The sequence below is a fragment of the Chironomus tepperi genome, unplaced genomic scaffold, assembly GCF_022539635.2.
Source record: "Chironomus tepperi strain 1889 unplaced genomic scaffold, CSIRO-AGI_Ctep_v1 contig_163, whole genome shotgun sequence".
NCBI classification, from domain to species: domain Eukaryota; kingdom Metazoa; phylum Arthropoda; class Insecta; order Diptera; family Chironomidae; genus Chironomus; species Chironomus tepperi.
In genome coordinates, this window is record NW_027226285.1 from 356,206 (window position 1) to 366,410 (window position 10,205).

Sequence of the window (10,205 nt, forward strand, 5' to 3'; positions counted from 1 at the left end):
TTATAAAAATTTATCAAACAAGTGAATCAATCTGATGACGTGAGTACGAAAAATCTAGCATGATACTATTGAGAGAAGTAGTGCCATTTGGGAGCTATTTTTCAAAAAAAATTTGTAGTATTGTGTCGCAAAATCATGAGCATGAGATCAACTTTTAAATGTGACAGGAAGAGAAATTTGTCAAACATCTGTAGAGTGATGCGTGTGAAATTTTTGGGTGTTGATTAGAGGATACTGAAGCATCTGACGGTCTCCTAAAGGTGATGAACGCGCTATCTATAGAGCTATTTGCTGTACCTACATAGTTAAATATCGCCTTGCATAAGACACACCTTCTTGAAGTGGATCACGTCAATCTAAGCCACAAAGTGGGCCGGAATCTTTTGAGACTATTACAGGGTACGCTGGCCTAGCTGGTCGTCATCCTCAACTTCGAGCTAAGAAACCTAAAGGAAGTACCAGACTGAAGCATCTGTTATCTTACTTACATATTTACTTACTGGAACTGTGCTTAGACCTGGAGCCTGGGTTACTACAAAAGGCTTTTCATTTGATTCTATTGCTGGTCACCTCATAAAGGTCTTCAATCTGCAATCAAGCTCGTTCTAATATTACTTACTTACTCACTTTCTTCGATGGCCGTACATATCAACCATGATCCATTACCTTCCTTCGTTGTAATATATTCTATATCTTTGAAATCAGTTCTTACTGACTTACTTCGCTGATTGAACATATCAATTGATATCAATGTCCTCTCTTAAACGTCACCTATAGTTGGATCTACTGCTATCTTCCGTCTGCCAATTAATAATACCAAATGCAATGCTATCTCTATCGACAGTTTCTGTAGATAAGTTTTATGGTAGCTTAACTGCCAATTGGATGCTATGTGGCCGTCATTTGATTGCCATGAAAAACTTATGACAATAAGGTTGAACTCTGTACTTAAAATGAAGTATTCGTATCAATTTTGACATAATTTCCTTTACCTTGTTCATCCTTTCCTTCAAAATTCCATCCTTAATCCTCAAATCTCCACCAGAATCTTCTAGATTGAGATGCTAATCTTTATAATAAAAGCAGGATGTATTCAACTTCAAATTACCCGTAACGATTCATTATCTAGTATTTCAAGCTAATTTTTGTTCGTGGCGAATGTTCTAGTGTTATCAAAAAGATGAACACAAAGTTGCGATAACCAATCTCAATTCCTCTACACTTTTTAATTCTGTCACTCGGAGTGACAAAAAGCAAATATTTAGGATTATCTTTATTGCATAAATATTTTTTAATTGCATCGCAAATTAATTAGTAATGATTTTTAATCACCTTTTACTTTCTTATCATGCCGTGTGTTGTATTTTATGGCTTGACTTGGAGTGTTGACATCAACCGAGGCATAAAGTCATTATCGCTAAAATGATGATTTTTTTGAGAGCGGTGATAGCTTTTGACTTTATTTCTTTGTTTTGTTGTTGTGTCTTTTAATTCAAAAACCAGTAATTTATAGCCAATTTTACTTCTTTAATAAGGCACTTCAAGCTTGTGACGGGAAAGAAAGTGAAATTATTTAATTTAATCAAAAAATTGATTGTTTGGGCGATTTTTGAGGTTGACAAAGAGTTCATCGTGCTCACTTATGTTGATAATGTGCTGAATATAAAATGTGATAAGCTACGGGTAAATTTAAATTTCACGTGAATTCCAAAGGCATCTTGGGTTGTTTGTTTATATTTAATGCAAAAAATGATTCAAATTTAATGAGTAATATTTGTGTACTTTTTGAAGATTGTCGACGACTTGAACAGGTTTTGTGTATAGAATTTCAACAGATTGACAATGGTTGGATGAAGATTATGCTGGAAATAAGCAGATTTACTTGAGTTTGAATGATGATTTTTGGGAAATTCCAGAATAAAAGAGTAAATCCTATTCAAAGTCTAACTTTTGGCAGTAACTTGTCCAGATGGCAACTTGCAAAAGGAGCTACCGGTAGAAAGAAGAATCCTGGACCTCCTTCGACAGCCGTGATTCGCCGGTCTTTTGCCGACTGTTTTTATCTACTTCCCAACTCCATTGCCGACTAATGTTACAATCCGTTTAAGTATGTCACTGTATAATATCTCAATTTTTATGGAAGCGACTTCACAAATGATGCAATCATTTTGCTACATAAATGATGCAATCATCCCAATATGAGTCTTTTGAATTGAAATTTAATTTAATTTTGGGACATTTTTATAGTTTTGCATGCATGAATCATATTCGGCAATGTTCTGTAGTTGACTTGAATGCAGCAAATAAATAAGGACTGATTTCATGATGACAATCCTTCAAAAAACGAAATGGAATATGAAACACTAGCAAAATTCCTGTTAATTGTGAATAAAACCAAGAAATTGACATTTCCTCCAAAGTGCCACAGTTGATTTCTCATTAATCTGTAATTGGGTATTAATGACACTATTAAATATTCACATTCTCAACCAATTGCTTGATAAACATCAATTATTCTTATTACTTGATCAACTTACCTGATTATTATCCACTTCAAACCTGTAATTTCCAGCAAATTATTAAGAAATTCGGCTGAGTAGCCTCCAACGAATCTTATCGTAGAGTGTATTTACCTTATTCCGCTTATCAATTGAAAGTATTTTTAAAATACATCGTTATGAAAGACAATGAAAGAAGAAAGAAATAATCAGTTGGAATTTGCTGAAAGGGGTTATTAGATGATCATGTGCTGTGCGGTTATGAAGGATCAGGTTTGAGGTTATGTAAGATTGTATGACATTTTTGAAAATGAGCACCAAGGAGTTTAGGATAAAGAATGAAGAAGTCAATTTGAGGTCAAGTGACTTCATGGGCGTATCCCTAAAACTTTTGGTAGCACTTCTGCATGACTCCTTATAGAACTCAAGTCTCCTTCGTGCTAAGGCTTTCCTGAGATGAAAACTTGGAATGACAAGCTAATACAGTGCTGTGTAACCAAGCTTCTTTTGGCTATTGCATACATTGGTAGTAAGCCACGATCGAAACTGCACACTACTTGCCATGAACCATTTCAACACTAGTGTGTCGGAGTACGCAGTCTGAACAACACTGAACTAGATTGAGCTGCATATGTTGATAAATGTCATTTGTCCAAAATCCCTTACTACCCAGTTCTGTCTAGTAAATCAACTCGAATTTCATCAAAGGAACTAAGGAACTCTCCACCGCAAATCACATTGTCCAAGTAAATCCAATCATTTTCCGTTTATTTCTAGAAGTTCTCATTGTTTCTGAATTTTTTGACCTCAAGTTCAGTGAAAAATAACAAAAAAAAATCTTTATTCCAAAAGTGTCTGTACAAAAATAATTCGGGGGGCTTGTTATTAATATTTACTAACGTAAGAGTACGGAGAGAGAATAAAACAAAAACAGAACCGGTTATTTCTGTCGTTTGATAGGCAAAAATATTCTTTTTTTGCACTTATTTATAAACATATATGAAGCAACTACGCAAAACGTCCACAGAAATCGCAGATTCTTTTTCTGTCGCTGTATAATTTCGGCTTTTTTTTTTGTTATTTTGTCTTACTCGAATACAAATGAGCTTTACATGTTTATCTCTTTTTAGAGTGTGCGGTATACGATATTTATGCTATGACACATGTGTATATATTAATGTGATAAATATAATTAAGCTATTATATAATTGATTCACATTCATACATTTCTGTTTAGTTATGACTTTCACGAATATTTTAAAGGTCAGATGTAGTGGCTTGATGAATGTCATGTAATTGTTGTATAAGTCATCATAAATTTATTTCATGTTACACACTCAAAATTAATGAAAATTATCAAAAAAGGAACAAAAATCCTCAAAAAAAGGAACCAAAAAAAGAAATTCAAAAAAAGTGACAAAAAAAGTTGCCGTGACCAGGATTCGAACCTGGGTTACTACGGCCACAACGTAGGGTCCTAACCACTAGACGATCACGGCTGTTGAGGCATGGAGCACTGCATTGACAAAAAGCAATACTTAAAGCATTGAATGCTTTAATATCCAATGTTCAATGTTTTCATCTTGCTGAATATTTGAATGTTTTCAACGAGCAAAACATTTCGTCAAATCTTCAATGCTGCATTAAATTCCAGAAACATTCAACATCAACATTGAAAAACATTCAAGGGGATATTTCAAGTTGACTGATTTTTGAATGACTTGCAAGGATTTTTTATGGTGAATTGGAAAGGAATGCGAATATTTCACCACATCCGCATGATGTCGTGCAACAGCCAATTCTATTCATAACGGAACAAAAGACTCACAGCATAAAAACAGAATGAGAAGAAAAATTAAAATAGCCACAAAAGTGTCCGTACAACGTTAGCATGTTAGTTAAGTGTTAAAATACCATGTTATTTAAGGCACACACAGTAGTAGCTAACTGATTATGGCTTTTAAAACTTCTCTATTTCTTTTCTCTTCGTCAACATCACGCTATTAGGCTTATCAGTAGTCACAAATCGGCATGTTTTTAGTGTTGTGAATAAATTAAAATAATTCAAGTTTTATGTTATGTTCTTAGCTGTCTATCTTTCACCTATAAACATTATTATTAATTGTAACTATTTTTATGTGTGCAGTTTTTATTAATAAGAAATCTGTTGCGGTTTAGGTTCTTTGATTTGTCGTTGAGTCTGTTTTTGAGATTGTTATTTGGCTGAACTTGCAATTGGAAATTATTGAGATTGAGAGACATTGTAGCATTTGGTATGGGTAACTGACTAAGGGCAACCAGAGATAGAGCCGACATCAGACTTAGAATTAATAGCTTGATACTGTCTCGTCTTTTCTGATGTCTTTATGTTTCAAACTTAAGGATTTCCTTCTTTTTATCATCCGGGAATCCTAACCACTTAGAACTTTATTCTCTCATAGCTTCATCTCTGGTTCCCAAATGACAGAATCTAACGAATTGCATCTTTCCGTATAAAAATGGTTATGAACTGTCCGACACGGTAGCATCAAAGCATAAATTTTAAGTTTTACTTTTAATACATACATCAGCAGTGCCCTGGCGAGCACGGTGTGTTGTTCGGTGTTTATTAGTATTTCGGTACTTACTTCCCGTCATCAATGGTAAGTAATACTTCAAGAAATTCTCAACATCCAACCCCCTCCATTATCCACATCCAGATCAGTATCAACTTACCAACTTATTCCACTCTCTTAACGAAGTAAGAAGGAAAATAGCAAGCAATACGAGCAAATAATAAAAAAAATTTAAACAATTTTCATGGTGCACTAACGATAATTTGTCTTGCATGAGACATTTACAATGCACATGTTATAATGTAAGCTGAAAAGTAAGCAAGCAAGAAAAAAACTTGACACATAAAAATCCAATTCATTTAATTCCAAACATGAAATGTTTACCACCTCAAAAGGAATAACAGAATATGTGAAAAGAAGGAGAGGAAAACGTGAAAGGAAGAACTTTTTTTTTGTTGTTGCTATATGCTTGTTGTTGCTTAACACAATATGAAAGGAAATAAACATGTAAAATGTTGTTGAAACTTTTACTGATGCTCTCAACTTTCTGCAATAAATATTTATAAAAAAAAAAACGGGAAGCACAAGCTCTGTTATTCAGCTCTACCCGAAAAAAACGGCAATTTTTTTTGCGTGCACCGACATTACGGCGACTTGTGATGATGTTTTGTTATGCGGCAACAATGGGTGTAAAGTGCAATTTAATAAATTTGCATAATTCCACTACAATCGTCTCTCGACTCTTATGATGGCTGAATATATATATTTTTATTTTTGCAACTGCCGCCTTTTATCGATGTAAACAATATTTTTTTTTGCTGTTATTCCATAGCTTGTATATTGGATTGCGATCATAGGCGAAAGAAGAGAGGAATGTAAAGTGGTGGACGATTTATGACTATTAACAATGGTTATTTTTTTTTTGCATGTACTATTATACTAATTGCTGATTGTTGATTTAATTTACATTTACATTTGAAAATATGGGGTGAAATTCTTTTTTGCGGGTATTCTTTGGGTTTTTAAATGTTTTTAGCTGAATTTTTGAGGGTTGTGATGTGGATGTTGCATGTCAGTTTGAATTTTATTTGGTGGAATGTGCTGGCTATAGGTGGAAATTGAATTAATTGGAATTCAATGGGAAATTTGTGATGTTTCATATGGAGTCGAGTTGGCTCTAATTGGTGATTAGTTCCTATCACTGTGAATTGAAGTGTATTATTGAGAATCATAGGACATTATTGTAAATCGTAGAACGTTACTCAAAATTATATAGCCAGTCGACTCGAATTGACTCCATTCCATACAAAGTTCAAGATGATTTCGAGCTCAGGTGAGCTCTGATGAGCTCCGATGAGCCACCAAATGACTACCATGGATAGTATGCCGCTTATGAGCCTACTTTCTTAACTTTCCATTATAGACCTATAATCAGGGACATAGCAAAAAATTCTTTGAGGAGGATGGTAAGGTCGGAAAGTGGTTTAGTACAAACATGCAAACATTTAGGGGAGTAAGTCTCCAAAACCCCTAAAACTAGAGGTTGCCCCAAACCTCCTCTTCTGTGAGGATATAACCATGTTTTCAATGTCTCTTAGGATAAAATGTAGATGTTATTCATTTAGATGACCCTTCATATTAATGAGATAGGGTTCCTGGCGCTGCGTGAAATTTCAAAGCGCTGCCTGGATGACACCACGATTCCGATCGACGATCTCGAGTTAACCATTCCGGTTTATAATCCAGAAGTAACACTTGGTCTTATAGTACTGTAATTTACTCAGACTATACAGAACATAAAGAATCATCACACCAAATAACCAATACAATCCATGTCCACATTAAACAAAAAATGCGTCAATAGCCAACAAAACCCATAAACCCCCACAAACTACTTTCCGTTCCATCCCACTCATGAATTTTTCTTGTTTCTGTATTTAATCGCATCAATTTGACTGTCGGTTACTTTACATTAACTATTTATTAATTTGCGTGTGACATTAAAACCCCCTATTTTGTGTAGCAGCAACACTGCTATGAAAAAAAAGTGTTTTAATCTAATTTTTCGCCAATTATGGTGGGGTGACAATTTCAACTCGTTCTATTTTATGTGGATGTTTATACAATAACCCTTCCTTTTTATTCATAAAACGATATGCTACTTCATCTTTAAATACTTTTTTGTTCATCCAACACGAGCGGAAAGTGACAAAGAAAATGAGACAAGGAATTTTTTTTTCGTATTTACCCTTTTGGTATTATCTTAACCGGCATGTCAGCATCACATTACATTACTTCTCTTGATGAGATTCTCGGTTTTAATTTCGGTTTTTTTTTGGATGCTGTTTACTTTTTGATCTAATTTATATTATTTCTTTATAGTTTGAGGAGGTTGGAAATGGATGAATTTTGGATACCTTGGTAACCAGGGGAGTATTCCGAGGGGGTTCATAGAATTGGGAGTCTCTGGTAATCATGGGGGTGGAGGGGGAATTTGGGGGGTCATTTCTCTTCGTCATTTTGGATTTGCCTCTTCAATTTGCAAGAGTTTCTTATAGAACAATTCCAAATTTACCTCTAAATTCAAGCTACGTCTCTGCTGGTAAGGTTTCTCATATCCAGAGCTCCGAGTCGGATCAAGGTTTTCAAAAAACGGGAATATACGATCTATTGCATATAAAATTCCATATGAAAATTCCCAGGGAATATTCCCGTTCCCGTTCACGATTCCCTAAATTTTACGGGAACGGGAATTCAGGAAACCCTAGTCGGGTTGAGTTTTGTATGGAATCCTGTCGACTAGAGCAAGTGATAAAGTCTGATTCAAGCGCCATCCAAAAGAGACCTTAAACTGCAACTGATCTGTAAGGTCACCAAAATTAGTTATCTATAGAAATTTAGAAAAGATAAGTGTGCTGTAGCAAGGAGGAGATCGGAGGGGTTCGGATGTCTACCCCGCTCCTACCAAAACGCTATTGCTTCCAACTCATTACCAATCCTTGAGTATTTTGATAATCAAATTTAAATTATTTTAAGCAGCATCCAGAGGTCGTCCACCTTGATGTGAATTTTTAAGCATTAAAGTAAAGAAGAAACCTCTCTTTAAAATACTTTTTTGGATTTCTTTGATCATCAAAGGACGGAGGAGGAGGATTAATTCTTATTTGAGGAAATTCCCCACCTACACCGAAGACTGCGATGAAATCAAATATCCGTAGGAAAAAATGGATTCTTATTCTGAATTTTTCAAGACTTCTTATTATATCCATGATAAATTTAGGATTCGTACATCCCAAAAAAATTTAAAGACTCATGAAGAGTATCTTAAAGAATTAAATTTAAATTAACTGTAATTATAATTTATATGCTCGGTAAATACAAAAATGTGTGCATTTCAAGTCTTAATTAAATTGAAGTTGGATTAGTATCGGCCGCCTATTCTATTTTGCATATCATCTAGGGGTGCACGGTGTGTTTGTTTTATTTACTACCATTCTTGATGCTCCTTCTTAAGATATAAATAGAAGTGAAAAGATAAATTAGATTAAAAGGAATAATAAAAATGAGAAGAAGTGAGCATCACTTAATTGCCATGTCGCTAAAAGAAAAAAAAAAGGCAAAAAAAAGGAAGAAAATAATTACCAAGTTCGTCCCTTCTAAGTTATGTATGGAAATATAAGACGAAAGAGATCGCGATTTTCCTTTTCTTTATTCATCCACATTTAGTATGAAGAAATTAAAATTATTCGAATGATTAAGGAACAAGTAAGAAAAGTGATTGTTGAGGGATATTGAGGGCATTTGAGATAGTTGCTGATGTTTGGATTCCTTAGAGTTGATGTAAATATAGATGCGCATTTTTGGATGAATTTGTTAAGGGTCCGTTTACTGATTACGTTCAGAGGAGAGGGAGATAGACGTTCATATATTCCATTCAAGGGAATTGGGGTTCATTCAATTATTACGTTCAGGATGAGGTGATAGATGCTCAATTATTACGTCCAGGGGTATAGAAGGTAGACTCTCACTTATTACGTTCAGGGGGAAGAAAGATAGACGTTCAAGTACTACGTTCAGGGGCACAGACTTTCATGGGGAGGGGGCGATCACTTATGTACAGATGGAGGGAAAGGATGGGTAAAGGGTCGTTAGAGGGTTACTTATTAAGTTCAGGGGTTAGGAGGATAGACGTTCACTTACTACTTTCAGAGGTAAAGGAGATAGACGTCCACTCATTACGCTTAAGAGGCAGGGTATAAATGCGCACTAACTACTACACTCAGGGAGGAGGGGGATAGACGCTTTTTAATTACGTTCTGAGTGACGGATTGATTTTCACTTTCTACCTTCAGGTAGGAGGAGGAAAGACGTTCACTTGTTACCTTTAAGGAGTGATGAGGGATGGAATTCAATGTACAATGGTCTTTAGGGTTAGATTCCTCTATAAATTGACCATTTCAAAGCTAAATCCATAGAGTAATTTCAGATTCCGAAAATTAAAGCACCAATTAACAGACAAACTTCAAAATTCCATAAGACCCCACACAGTGTATCCTGAAATATTCGCTAAAAACTTTTCCTCTTCATTAAATAGATAAGAGAAGGAAAAAAATAAGGAAAAAGAGAGCGAACCGAAAAGGAAAAGAAGGTTAATTAACATAGAAAATTATCGTCATCATCATCATCATCATCTGTTAGGAATAAAAAACGAATTAAAGGTATGCGATTGCCTCTTATTGATTCCTCACTCCAATCTTTCAACGTTAAGTAAGAAGAGGAATTTAATTACCCAAAAGCATTGTTGATAAAATGACGAAAAATCATAAGGAATATTAATTGAAAAATTGAAGGCAAAAACATGCAAAGTCATGGAAACTTTTGAACTTTTTGGTTCCTTTAAAAACATATTTTTTTGATTAATTATGCCTCTACATTACAGCTTTAATTAGACTCTAGATCTTAATTATTGAAAAAATGTTTATAACAACTTTATTTATAGCCTCTTGTTTCCAATTTCAGTACACTTAAAACTTTATTTACTGTATACAAAAAAGTTTTGTAAATATTTTCATTTATTTCCATGGATATAGTTCAGTTACGTGTTGGTTTTGATACGTGCAACTATTTTATAGGTAGTAAATATTTACACCAA

General features: G+C 34.4%; 1 long non-coding RNA gene and 1 other non-coding gene across 2 annotated transcripts; one reads left to right on the plus strand and one right to left on the minus strand.

The window, feature by feature from the left end:
• Positions 1 to 53: 53 nt before the first annotated feature.
• On the plus strand, positions 54 to 8,645 carry LOC139088386 (uncharacterized). The gene is made up of 3 exons (XR_011544214.1): positions 54 to 3,244; positions 4,940 to 5,140; positions 8,093 to 8,645. It is a non-coding gene; the product is annotated as an uncharacterized lncRNA (long non-coding RNA).
• On the minus strand, positions 3,926 to 3,997 carry TRNAH-GUG (transfer RNA histidin (anticodon GUG)). The gene has a single exon. It is a non-coding gene; the product is annotated as a tRNA-His (tRNA).
• Positions 8,646 to 10,205: the final 1,560 nt, after the last annotated feature.